The sequence below is a fragment of the Mauremys reevesii genome, linkage group 3, assembly GCF_016161935.1.
Source record: "Mauremys reevesii isolate NIE-2019 linkage group 3, ASM1616193v1, whole genome shotgun sequence".
In the NCBI taxonomy this organism is placed as follows: Eukaryota; Metazoa; Chordata; order Testudines; family Geoemydidae; genus Mauremys; species Mauremys reevesii.
In genome coordinates this window covers 78,914,155-78,927,720 of record NC_052625.1, presented here as the reverse complement: position 1 = coordinate 78,927,720, position 13,566 = coordinate 78,914,155, and positions in this window count along the sequence as shown.

Here is a 13,566-nt window from a genome sequence, read left to right as displayed (position 1 = left end):
CCCTTCCCTTCACAAATGTTATGGAGGGTACAGCACGCGGATATAACCGTGGTGATCCTGTCATTGGCCAAGTCCAGCTTCCCATACAGAGAGCACCAGCAGCCCTTTAAACAGCCAAAAGCACACTCCACAGTCATTCTGCACCGGCTCAGCCTGTTGTTGAACCACTCCTTGCTGCTGTCAAAGCTCCCTGTGTAGGCTTTCATGAGCCATGGCATTAAAGGGTAAGCGGGGTCTCCAAGGATCACAATGGGCATTTTGACTTCCCCACGGTAATCTTCTGATCTGGGAAAAAAACGTTGAAAGATGGCACCAAATGTGGAAGGAAGCACAAGGAATTCTGGGATGCGAACCGATGTATCACGGGGTGTTGGGACAGGACCCAGAATGCCCTGCACCCCCCACCCCCTTCCCACAAGCCACAGCACCAGAATTGGAAGAGGTGCTCTGTGGTATAGCTGCCCATAATGCACTGCTCCCAATGCCACTGCAAGTGTTGTAAATGTGGCCATGCCAGTGTGCAAGCAGCTGTCAGTGTGGACAGACTGCAGCGCTTTCCCTACCGCACTCTCCGAAGGTAGGTTTAACTCACAACGCTCTACATCTGCAAGTGTAGCCATGCCCTTAGTGTGGATGGCATTAAGGTACTGTGGATTCCTTCAGGAGGAAGGGCAAACTTCACCACTCTTCTCAGCAGGACATATGGGGTAGTGGAAAAGGTTGGGGAAGAGATCTCAGTATAAAGGAGTCCTTCAGAAGATTTCCCACCAGAACCCTGTCCTACAGTAACATGGATTCTAATTAAAACACTTACTGAAATTCAAAGATGTGCCCAAATATGTTAGGTGCCTCTCCTCAGCTTTCCCAGTGCTTCCAGTGCTGCCATGCAACAAGTAGCCCTTTAATTGCCTTATGGGGCAGCCTTTGCAGTGAGAAAAATACAAGGAAAGAGGGGACTGGATCCTGTGGTTGATGTTCAAATAAGGATCCAAAGTGTGTGGCCATATGCATTGCAGAAGGTTACCTGAAATTGGATAGGCTAGGGGACAGAAAAATACAAAACGACAGAAAATGATTGCATATCAAGCCGCAGAAAAGAAAAGATACAGTGTTACCTACAGTCTTGTGACTGAGCTTTTGTGAGGAAGAGAAATAAAAGAAAAACGGAGTGCAAGCCAGGATAAATTATAAGAGATCTAGAATACTTGCAGCAGCAAAGCTTTCACTCTCGCAAAGGCAGAGTAGTAACATAGAGGCTCACAGTTCCCTGTCCTGAGCAAGATATCACAGTCCCATCCTAGCAGACAGTGGACTGGCCTTAGTTATTCATACCTCTGTGTCACCTCTCAGCTGACACAGCAATGCAACGTACTTGGACATGAAGCCTCAACTGGTACATAATGCTGCAACATATCTTCTGAGCAACACAGGTTACTGCAAACACATCACACCTCTCCCTCCACTCTCCACACTGCCTCCCCATAGTATGTTTACTTAAGTTCATGTTCTCGGTCCTTTTTCTCAAGGGCTCCATGGCTTGCAACCAGGGTATCTGAAATATTGCTTAAACATCTAGGGTGAGGACCATGGTCAACAACTTTGTTCCTCTGGCACAATGTCGCTTTCTATAAAGATAAACTCATCTGTGTGGGAGACAGAACCTTCTCAGAGGCTGGGCCACTGAATTTCCACAGGAACTAAAGACCATCACAAACCTCATCATCCCCTTCTGCTCTAAGTGTAAAGCACATTTCCTTGACATTGCCTTCTCTAACATAAACTTATAGCAACATTCCACACATGTATCTACACATTATTAATTTTTTAAAATTCCAAAACAAAATACTCCCCCGCACCAGGGACGGCTCTAGCTTTTTTGCCGCCCCAAGCACGGCAGTCAGGCAGCCTTCGGCAGCTTGCCTGCAGAAGGTCCGCTGGTCCTGCAGCTTCGGCGGCTTGCCTGCGGGAGGTCCACCAGTCCCATGGCTTTGGGTCCCTGCTGAAGGCTGCCTGACTGCCGCCCTCGCAGGGATCGACAGGGTGTGCCCCGCAGGTTGCTGCCCCAGGCACACGCTTGGAGTGCTGGTGCCTGGAGCCGCAGCTGCCCCGCACACACTTCTCCCCCGGGGAAAGGATGAAAAAAAAAACATGTGACAGATGTGTAGTCACATTGTTTAGTGCACTGTTGGAAGGCACCCAGATACTACAGTGATGAGCATAATATAAGTAGCTACACAGAACGGAATATACTTGGCGAATTACAAAATGCAAAATAAAAAGTCCTCCCCTCAAAAAAAAAAAGCCAAAATACCTGCAATATCCTAGTTATCACTTTGCAATGAAGCATTACTGAGACATCCACATTTGAATCACAGGCTCAAGGCTAATGCTTCTTTGGTGAGCAAGGCTGGGAGCACTGCAGAGGTAGCTACAGTCAAGAGAAGCACCTGTTAGGATATTCTAGGAAGTTGAAGATAATATAATATGTAAAAAAGGTTGTTCAAGATATCAAAGGGGCATTGCTTTGTGGTATTTAGTATTCCCCTTGACAACACTTTACATAAATATCAGTAAATATATATAGAGTGAAGACCAAGTCTTTTTTTAAAAATAAGTGTAATATTGCTGCAATTTCCAACAATAAAACAGCCTACACAATATGCACTGTTAATTTGAACAGGCAGGTTTCTTTTTTCTGGTTTATTCAATTAAAAGTCCTCAACACCTGAAGGCAATCCAGGTAATAAACTTTCTGCTCCTACATCAGTTTAAAATCAAAATTAATCTACTTATTCACTTAGACCAAGAATTTTAACATCCTCCAGAGTTTGCAAAATCTGTTCTCACTTGCACCAGTGTAACTGAGTGGAAAATTTGTCCCTTTGTGTTTAAAACAAAGCCAAAGTCCAACTGCTCTAATGCGGTCAAAATCTTTCATTCTGCAGCTGAGAATCTAAATGGGTGGTTGGAAAATAGTGTTGTGTCTGACTTGAGCATTCCTAATGAATGAAAAGTTGCAAAGCTATAGTAGGTGGTATGTCACTGTCAGCTGTAGGGGGGAATTAAGCTGGTAAAGCTCTAGTTAGAGTGAGTGAAGTACAGTGGTCTGCAATGGCTATGTTAGGATGAAGAATTAGACTTAATCCTTCACCATCTGTCTTTATTTTGCTAAACTACTTGAGTGGAGACCACAGAAAGCTCCACAAATCATGTTTTATCCCTTTCATGTGGCTGAAGAGCATTTACGAAACAGTATGTAGTAGAACTATTATGTTCACTAGTAACAGTCTGCTTTCCCATTTATTAACCTGGATCACCTTCTTTGTAGGAATTTCCACTTAAAACTACATAGGCTACAGCATTCACTTTTAAACATTTACATGCACTTAGAGTCAGAGCCAAGTTATTGTGGTGAAGCTTAAATGGATGTCACCATTGGTTCACTAGCATGATGATGTTAAGATGTGCATAGTCCAGATTTCTTTAGCTTTCAGCACTGAAAAGCTTATCTGAATTAGGCAGAAATATGATAATGGAGAACACAACTCTGAATGCCATCACTCACCTTCTCCATAAAATCAGCCTTCTTCATATAGGTCCCCATGCATCAAATCATTTAAACACGTGCTTAGAGTTAAGCGCATGCTTATGTGGTTTGCTGAATCAGGAATATAAAGTACAAGGGAATCTACTGTCAATGAATTGGATAGTAACTGTTTATAGTGAAGAAAGCACTATATTATTTCAGGGAATTTTACTGTGCCAACTGCAGTCCCCATTATAGTGACATTAATGGGAGCATGGCTTGAGTAAAGATTGGGGATTTGGCCCATGGACTATAATAAAGTTATTCTGTTTAAAAAACAGACCACAACTTCACTGCCTTACTATGGGGCCGGTCCAATTCCCATTGTCTTAAATGGGAGTTGGATCAAGCCCTCTTGGAGGTTTCCACTTCATTTTGACTCCTTGGTATTGTCTATCTGAGAACATAATATATAGTTTTTCTTTTAAGAAGCAGGCAAAATATGAAGAACTTTGAAGATTCTTGGATTAAGAAAATAAAATACAGTTGAATAGTTTTTCAATTATCTACTAAGCACAGGTCTTCTCTTCGGAAAGGCAGAGATAACATGCTACCTATGATAAAGTTATTTTTGACTTAGAAGACTGATGGAGACAACTAATTGACACCATGTTTGTCCCATGATTATGAACTTAGACCGAAGTTTAGGCACTGTGGGCTCAATTCACCATTGCTGTGCACCTTGTATAGTCATTTATTCCAGTCCAAAGTGAGTGCAAGCTGGGTATAAAATGTTCTTCAAATGATACCTCCAATCTGGAGTTTGTCAACTACCACCTTCCATCTTTTGCAGTCATGACAAAGTTGTCAAACTTCCACTCTCCTTTGGATACCATTCCATCTGATGATATTTCTGACATAACTGGCTCTCCTTCTTCCTCTTCCTGATTTGTTTGCGCTCTTGTCTGATAGTATAAGTACTGGAAGCAAGTCACTCTGCGATCGGTGAGCTACGTGTCCACAAAAAGATGTTATTCTGTACAAAATGTTACCATTCTTATCCGGTAGTATTTATATTCACCTTGAACTGTGTAAATGACTACACAAGGCACAGAGTAACACTGAATTTGGCCCTCTGTGCCAACATCTCATTGTCACTTTTTGGCTTGCACATCAAACTATAGACTTCAAAGAGTTCCTTCTTAGTTTATTTTAGTGTGAGATGTTTCAGAATAAATATAGCATCTCATCAATTTGGTTGATAACAGTACCCTTGAAAACATCAGCCATGGAAAGCTCTAGTGTTTAGAAAATAGAGCTTAATGCAGTACGTTCTCTTTAATGAGTATGGCTAATCCTCTCAGTCTGCTCATATTCACAGCAGCTCCTTCTGAGTTGAGGCTTGCCAGTTACTTTGAAAACTCCTGACTCATTCCAATATCACTTAGGGCTCCCTTAATTGAGTGTAGAACATCTTCAGCATCAGAGAAGGGCCCTTGTTTGATGCAGTAAAAGGCTTTCTTGGAGGTTACAATCTCTTCATTTTTTGTAATTTACTTTAATCGTTCATGGATCAAAGAAGAGCCCCCAGATTAGCTCCTTTTTAGAAACACTCACCTCACTTATACCATCTAATTACAAAGGAAGATATTTGATTTTTTATTTTTAAACTCGGCGTCCAAGATACACCTTCAGACCTTTTCCTGTACTGTTTCACAGGATTTATTTCAACAATATTAACACCATGTTTCCCCTCTGCCCCACCCCCTATTTCTCAACCCTCTTCTATTTTAAAAATAAAATAATGCTTTGCATTTTCATATCACCTTCCATTCAAGCTATTTCAATGCAAGTTTTAAACATGAATGTATTAAGTTCAGAGCACACTTTTGAGGCAGGCATTACCCATTTTATAGATGGGGAAATTGAGTCCAGAGAAATTAAGTGATTTTCCCAAGGTCATACAGGTCAAACAAGGTCATACTGATTCCCAGTTCTGTGCTTTAGCCATCAGACTATTTTGTTTGGTTAAAAAAAAAATAGACACAACTTGAAAGACAAGATAACTAACAGGGATTTGGGGTACCTTGATTTTTGTATGCTTAATTGGAGACACCTTAAAAGGACCATTTTTTCAGAGGGTGAGTGCTCAGACCTCTCTGAAAACCAGGCCCCTTTAAGGTGCCACAGATTGGGCACCCAAAAAACGGAAGCATCCAAAATCACTAAGCACCTTCAAAAATCTTGGCCTCCGCTGTTTTGTTTCTTCCCACCGCCCGCCTTAGTTCTGTGTTTAATCCGTCTCTTCCCTGACAGATCAGATACCTGCAATGAGTTCAGCAGCAAGAAGTTTTAACAAAGTTTTCCTCTTTTCACACTAATCATTTTGGGCCTATTGTGAGACATGCCCATTTGCTGTGCATCTTCAAGAGCAAGCCACTAGCACTATGCTCTGGAGAGCAAGTAGGACACTCAGAGAAATAGTGGCTACCCCACACATTGTACTGGATTGTCTGAAGGTTACTTAGCCCTGCTTAGTCCCTTTGGAGCCCAGCTTATGAAGTCTGAAAAAACTGTTGGAGACAGAGATGAGGAGACAACAGAGGATGAGTAAATACACTCATGCTGTATTCTCAGTAGCTCTTACATACCCAGTGGGCTGTCCAGCAGTCACTTCACTCCCAGTTGCAGTTCCTATGTAGTTAACTCCAGATAGTTTGCTAAAGAAAGACAGTGTATATTTTTATCTCCAACATCATTTATTACTTTGCTCCTCACTCCTTTACGTTCCTAGCACCTCATACCTGAACACCTCCCCTTTTCTAATCTCTCTCCCACCCTTGTCTCTGTGCCTTTTCCATGCTCTTCCTTAGGTCTGGAACACACTCTCTGAGGCAGAAAACCCAGCTCCCCATTGGTCTGAGATCCTCAGCAGCTGCCTGGGGCCAATACTTTTGCCAAAGAGTTACTCCTTATAGATATATTTTAGCTGGTGTACGTGGAAAGTCATCTTTCTAGACCCTGGCAATTCCAAATGTTGAAAAAGAAACACCCCACATATCCCATTTAAAACAAAGCAGCCTAAAACTCCTATTTATTTATTTAAAAACAGTCTGCACATGAGCTAACCCCTAAATACCAGCCCCAGTTCTGTGCTTCTCTCTCTGTCAGCAAAGGACCCTCCCAAGGGGAAATATGCATTAGTTACCTCCTTGTACTTGGATGCTCCTTAGCTAGGGCCCAAAAGTACCTAAATAATTTCATTTGAAGCCAAGGGCAGCCGGATTGAGCCCCCCTTACATTGTATGATCCACAAGGCAGGAACCAGTGTACTGTGTCTTGTACAGCATGGGTACTATCCATTTTAAAAATAATAAAGACATGATAATAAGAATGACAAGATTACTCCAACACACAATGGTAGCCCTGTGACTTTACAGGCATATAGGATCAGGGCATTTGAAAGCATCACACATATATTCTTACAATACAGAGGGCCTTTTGTTTAAAAAAACAAACATATGAAGTGGTATTTTCAAAAGCACTCAGCATTGACCTAACTCTCCCATTAAAGTCACCCTTGAACGTTTGATATGTGCTTAATAAACATTTCTCCTTGGGGATCTGACAGTTTTGCTTTTAAATTTGAAACCAACTTTGCAGCCCATAGCCACAATAGTTATTATTGTAGGTCTGCAGTCTAGTTTCTCTCTAGATCTGCTAGAGCTACCTTACAATTATCTACCATCTGTGCCTTTTAAAATGATATTTGCAGCTCCAGGTGCCAATTTTTCCTTACCAAAAAAAAAAAGAAAAAAAAAGAGAGAACAACAAAACCCTCACAGACACATCCAAACTCCTAATGTTCAGTTAGCCTTATATATAAGTTCTCAGAAGAGCAACAATATGGAGCTGTTCTGGAGTGATCATAGTTACCAGGCCAAAACGTATTTACGAAAGCTTCCTTTTAGCCCTCAGCTTAGATGCTTTCATGTACAAAACTACTTCCTGGGACCTAAAGTCCTGAATAATAGTACTGCATATTTTTGGACAGAGAATATTTAAATACCAAACAGACACTCATGCTAGTGGAACTATAGGGCATTTTTTTAAAGTGCAGTTCTACTCTGAAGAACAAATCTGTAAAAATGGCACTAAGGTTTGGAAGGGGTTCCATGTTTCTTCTCTCTCAATAGTTCCGTATCAAATTTAACCTGTTTCCATGATTCAACTCAATTTGGAGTCTGAAAACCAAGTCATGTTCTTTCTGGCTTGTGGATCATCATTAATAATGAAGATACCGCAACTGGATTTTAGTTAATAGTTCTGTTGATATGCAATGCAAGCCAGAATCCAGCTCACTTTCACATAGCTGTGTTGGGTCTACAGAGCTAACAAAAAATACAAATTAGTAAAAACTTATTGTTGTCAGTAAAAGAATCAGACTAAAAAAACCCAAATGAGCAGATCTGGTGATTAATAAGGTGAAATTTTTACATACCCTTAAGCATGGCTTAAATATTTCCCACAAAAGAGAAACCTCGGTATTACAGTCATGCAAAATGTAGATTAGCTAGGGCACCTTCCACAAGGAGTAGGATTAGTTCTACATTACTCACTGCTCCTTTAATTTATGACTCCAAACTAGGGAGTCACAAAATATATTTAAGAAGTGAGGGGTTGAGGGGGAAGAGATTAAAGGAAACAAACAAGTGCATGAAAATGGGGCTCAGCCTACTACTGCAATTACAAGAAAACTCCTGCAGATGGCATATGAAAACCATCATGAGAGGTTAGGTTCAGACTTTGTTTTTGTTATGGATAATAGCCCTTAAGAAATATGTTCCAGTGTCTTATTACTTGCAGCACATAGTATATTTTAAACATAAATGGGATCAGAATTTCCTAGTCTTTAATTTTGTTAAGGTTTTCAAAAAGTAAAGTGAAATAATGCATAAGCCATTTTGAATGAAATGTCAAATTCACCCTATATTTTTAAAACTAAAATGTAGGGGATTTTTCTCCAAAGCCCCAATCAGGGAGTCTTTGCAATAAAGATTAGTTTGACCAGCCAACGTACTGAAATGAGAATTTTTTGCAGTTATTTGGATTTATTGCCAGAACAAGTGGATAAGCAGCTGCACCTTCCAAGCATGCCTCAACATGTTGCTTTGCTCAATTGCCTGGACTTGATGGAGATAGGAGAAAGAACATTCCATATGTATACCATAATGATTGTTGGAGTGACAAGAAGCTGCAGCACTCTCTGTGTCAAGTAACTTCTTTTTCAGGAGACTCAATGAGGACCCAGAATTCAGGGGTACATCAGCTTTGAACTCAAGTGATTTACGGTCATAGAGGTTGACATTTCATTTTATCAGGTTTATCCTTCAAATACAGTTTTTACTTTTAAAGCCTTGCATATGGCAAGTCAAAACAGAAATGAAACAAGCAAGAGGACAGCCATACTGCATTTCAGAGGGGTCAAACATTTTCAACCAGAGGGCCAAAATATTATAGCATCCAACTCCACTGCAGGCTGCTATTGTGAATTTGTGGTACACCAGTCAAACAGGCTCTGCAAGGACCAGGCTCTACAGATTCCAGGCCTTAGTGGGTTCCTGTACACACTCATATATTTCCAACAAGTAACAAGATTATTTTACTCAAGAGAACAGAAAATAAACTTGCAATAACCTAGGCACAATTACTTTCACAGTTGCACAAAGATCAACTCACCAGTTCCGCACCCAATTCCTACAGGCAGTTCTGCATGAGGCTATAATAACTGTACCTCCTACGGTTCCTCAGGCCTAGTGCCATGGCTAGGTAATTCCATCTACCCTCTCCCAGAGGCATTGAAGCCCTGGCCTGCAGACCCCATTGGCCAGAGTTCAGTACTTTTGTCTGTGGTCTCATTGGGGGTCTATCCATACCATCCTCCTGAGTCCTGCCATGCATATGCAGTTTAGGGTTGCCAACTTTCTATTTGCACAAAACTGAACACCCTTGCCCCGCACCTGCCCTGACCCATCTCTGAGGCCCTGCCCCCCACTTACTCCATCCCCCCTCCTTCTATCACTCGCTCTCCCCACCCTCACTCACTCATTCATTTTTACTGGGCTGGCTCAGGAGGTTGAGGTGTGGGAGAGGGTGAGGGCTCCAGCTGGGGTTCAGGCTCCAGGGTGGGGCCAGAAATAAGGAGTTCAGGATGCAGGATGGGGCTCTGGGCTGAGGCAGTGGGTTGCGATGCAGGAGGCGGTGAGGGATCTGGCGGGGTGGGGGTGGGGTCTGAGATGGGGCCAAGGATGAGGGGGTTGGGATGCAGGAGGGGGCTCCAGGCTGGGACAGGGGATGGGATGCAGGGGGGGTGAGGGATCTATCTGGGAGTGTGGGCTCTGGGGTGGGACCAGAAATGAGGGGTTCAGGTACAGGATGGGGCTCTGGATTGGGGCAGGGGGTTGAGGGGGATGAGGGCTCCAGGGGGGTGCAGACTCTGAGGTGGGACTGGAGACGAGGGGTTTGGGGTGTAGGCAGATGTTCTGGGCTGGGACTGAGGGATTCAGAGGGCAGGAGGAGGATCAGGGTTGGGGCAGAGGTTTGGGGTGTGGGAGGGGGTAAGTGGTGCAGGCTCTGGGTGGTGCCTACCTCAGGCAGCTCCTGGAAGCAGCAGCATGTCCCCCTTCTGGCTCCTATGTGGAGCAGTGGCCAGGTGGCTCTGTGAGCTGCCCAGTCCACAGGCGCCGCCCTCGCAGCTCCCATTGGCTGTGGTTCCTGGCCAATGGGAGCTGCGGAACTGGCATTTGCGGCAAGGCAGCGTGCAGAGCACCCTGGCTGCCTCAGGAGCAAGAGGGGGGATATGCCGCTGCTTCCAGGAGCCGTGTGGAGCCATTGCAGGTAGGGAGCCTGCCTTAGCCCCGCTGCACCGCTGACTGGACTTTTAACAGCTCAGTCAGTGGTGCTGACCAGAGCCGTCAGGGTCCCTTTTCGACTCTCCATACCTGGCTCTCCGCTGAACCCAATCACCTCTGACTTCCCAGTGTTACTTCCTTTTCCTATACACTAGGGATTATGCCTTCTACTGGCAGATGGTTGAACTGGGTAACCTGGTGTCCTCCATGGGCTATATCCTCCCCCTCTCGCTCATGGGAGGAAGGGAAAAGGTACCCAGTAATGAGACAGCAGGTACATTTCTTTATTTCAGAAAGGCCAAAGGATCGCAATCAATACTGTGGGGCACATCCTCTGCCCTGTTCTGCTTCCTTTGAGCTTCTCGGGCTCTTACACCTCCCTCTCTGGAGCACTGCCACAGGGGACATCGAGGCTGAGGAAGGAGAGATGTTGGAGTGTGCAGCATGTCAGCTATACCCAGTGGGCACACAATCCATGGGACTGAGACAGGGAATCGGGGACCATTGATGGTTCTCCGCTTCTCCTCTCTTCCATTCTCCACCAGCTGCCCTGGGTATGCTATGGTGTGAGCTAGGCACAGCCCTAATCTCAACCAGTGCCAGTCATGCTCCCATCCCGTTCTTCTGGGGCTCCAGCCCAGAAACAATCAATGGAACACCCAGAACTACTTTCTCCTTCCTCCCCTGTGATTCAGTAGCTGGCCAGTAGGGGAGCTGCTGAGCAGTTGCCACAGAGGAGTTGAGCGCACTCCTTGGGGGAGATATTCAAAGAGGAGTTAGGCACCCAACTCCCATTAAAACCTATTTGGGACCTAATCCAGTGGTTCTCCCCTGGGAGTTCACAGAGGTCTTCCAGGGGGTACATCAGCTCATCCAGCTATTTACCTAGTTTTACAACAGGCTACATAAAACACTAGAGAAGTCAGTACAAACTAAAATTTCATACAGACAATGACTTGTTTATACTGCAGTATTCACTATACCCTGAAATGTAAATACAATATTTATATTCCAATTGATTTTCTTTTTAATTATATCGTAAAAATGAGAAATAAGCAATTTTTCAGTAATCGTGTGCTTTTGAATTTTTATGTCTGATTTTGTAAGCAAGTAGTTTTTAAGTGAGGTGTAATTTGGGAGTACACAAGACAAATCAGACTCCTGAAAGGGGTACAGTAGCCTGGAAAGATTTAAAACCACTGGCCTAAACTACCTGATTGGTCTGATGTGTTTTGATCCTGTGCCCAAAATTCCCACTGACATCCATGCGCATTTTAGGTGAACAGGGAATGCAGGATGAGGTGCAATCACCTTTTTAATGGCCACAGAAGAGTCATCCCCACTGGCCTATTACACTCAAGGTAGCCCCAAAGAATGTTATAAAATAATGAGTGAAATACTGGTAGTGATATGATTGCATAGACAAAGTAACCACTATGCACTCAACAATAGTACACTTTGACACTAGAGCAACCTTGACACTAGAGATTGTGTATACATATAGTTTACAAATATCCTCAGGGATCAGAAAGTCCCACAGCAGCCCTCCCCCATTATACAAACTACTGAACATACATTTCCAGTTGGAGACTCCTTTCTCATACAGAAGTTGAGATCTATCATTATCTTCTCTGGAACATTTTGGCCTGCTGGTCACATAACAATGTGTCTTTATGCACACACAGTTACAATCACTCGGCAGACATCTAAAAATTAAAAAAAAATTGTATTTCTCAATTTTTTTCAACTAAAGGAAAATGTGAAGGCATACATGCAAAAGTAAGTAATAAAGGGAAAAGAGAGAACACTGGTTGTGGCAGCATCTTGAAACAAAATAGGGAAGTGTTGATGTATTGAATGTTGTTGGTCTTGAACAGGATTTAAAGCAACTTAAAGCTGCATGGATGGGGGAAATGACCAACATGAGACTGAAGATTCTCCTGTTAACTGAACTCTTTGAAGAGATCCCAAACCACTCGAAAGCCTGTATTCTACTTGACATGCTTGCCTTAGAAATTCAGATCACACCTTCCTCTCTATGGAACCTAAGAAATTAGAAATTCCATGGGCCAGATCATCAGCTGGTGTAAATCTGTTGACTGCAATGGAGCTACTCCAATTTATACCAGCAGAGAATCTGGCCCCGTGAGTTTGGACTTGTGGAATTTCTACCGTGACATTTCCTTGGGGTTGCATTGTCCCTCTGTATTACAAGCAGTGTTCAAGGCCCCAAAATGGGACAAAGAAGAAAACAGAGGGATCCACCAAAGGCCAGAACTCAATGTATAAAAGCCCTGGTCCTCCATGCTACTGCCCAGCTGCTGAGATCCTATTCCTGCAGGAGCAATACTTTCCCCACTTCTACAAGCCCTCGTGATGGGTGGCATGGGAAATGGCATATTTTAATGCTGACCCCTTCCACGTTAATTTACACAAGGAATGAGAGGGGACTAGGTCAAAGAGAGCAGGTGTCCCACCAACCTTTGGTCTGGCCAACCCCCACCCCATCTACAAAGCACCACACCTGGGGAGCACCCACAGGTGAGATTCCATAGGATCAGGGGTAGGACATGTCATGCTTTGAAACCGCTACTTTCTCTCCCCCATCCCAGATCCCCTGGGTTGCTATTCATGATAGAAGGAAGAATAGTCTATGCCTCAGTAATGAGAATCAACACTGTAAAATAATATGTAGAATTTCTAGGGTGAGTGACTGATGAAAATGAGTTTAGAAATTCTGTCTGGAATTTTCAAAGGATGAAATTCACCCCCATGCAAAGAGTTTGCAGAAGCCTCTATGCACCACTTAAACCCTATGCTAAGTTGGAAGTCATCCATATAGCCTTGTGTGGGCACTCTCGGGTGAAATTCACCTAAAAAGCATAGTTAGGAAGGAGAATTTATGAAGAAGAATGATTATTAGCTATATACCTGTCTTTGCAAAGGCATGAACTTAATTATTTAATAGTTCTTTTCCACTGCTGACTACTGTGATATCATATGCTGTATATCATACTAACAAAAATAAAAGCTTTGGAGTATTTTTTTTTCTTAGCCTCTTTATGTCAGGACCCAAATCTAAACTATGTTTGGTTAACATTTATCTGGATAATGAAAAAGAAACCTACT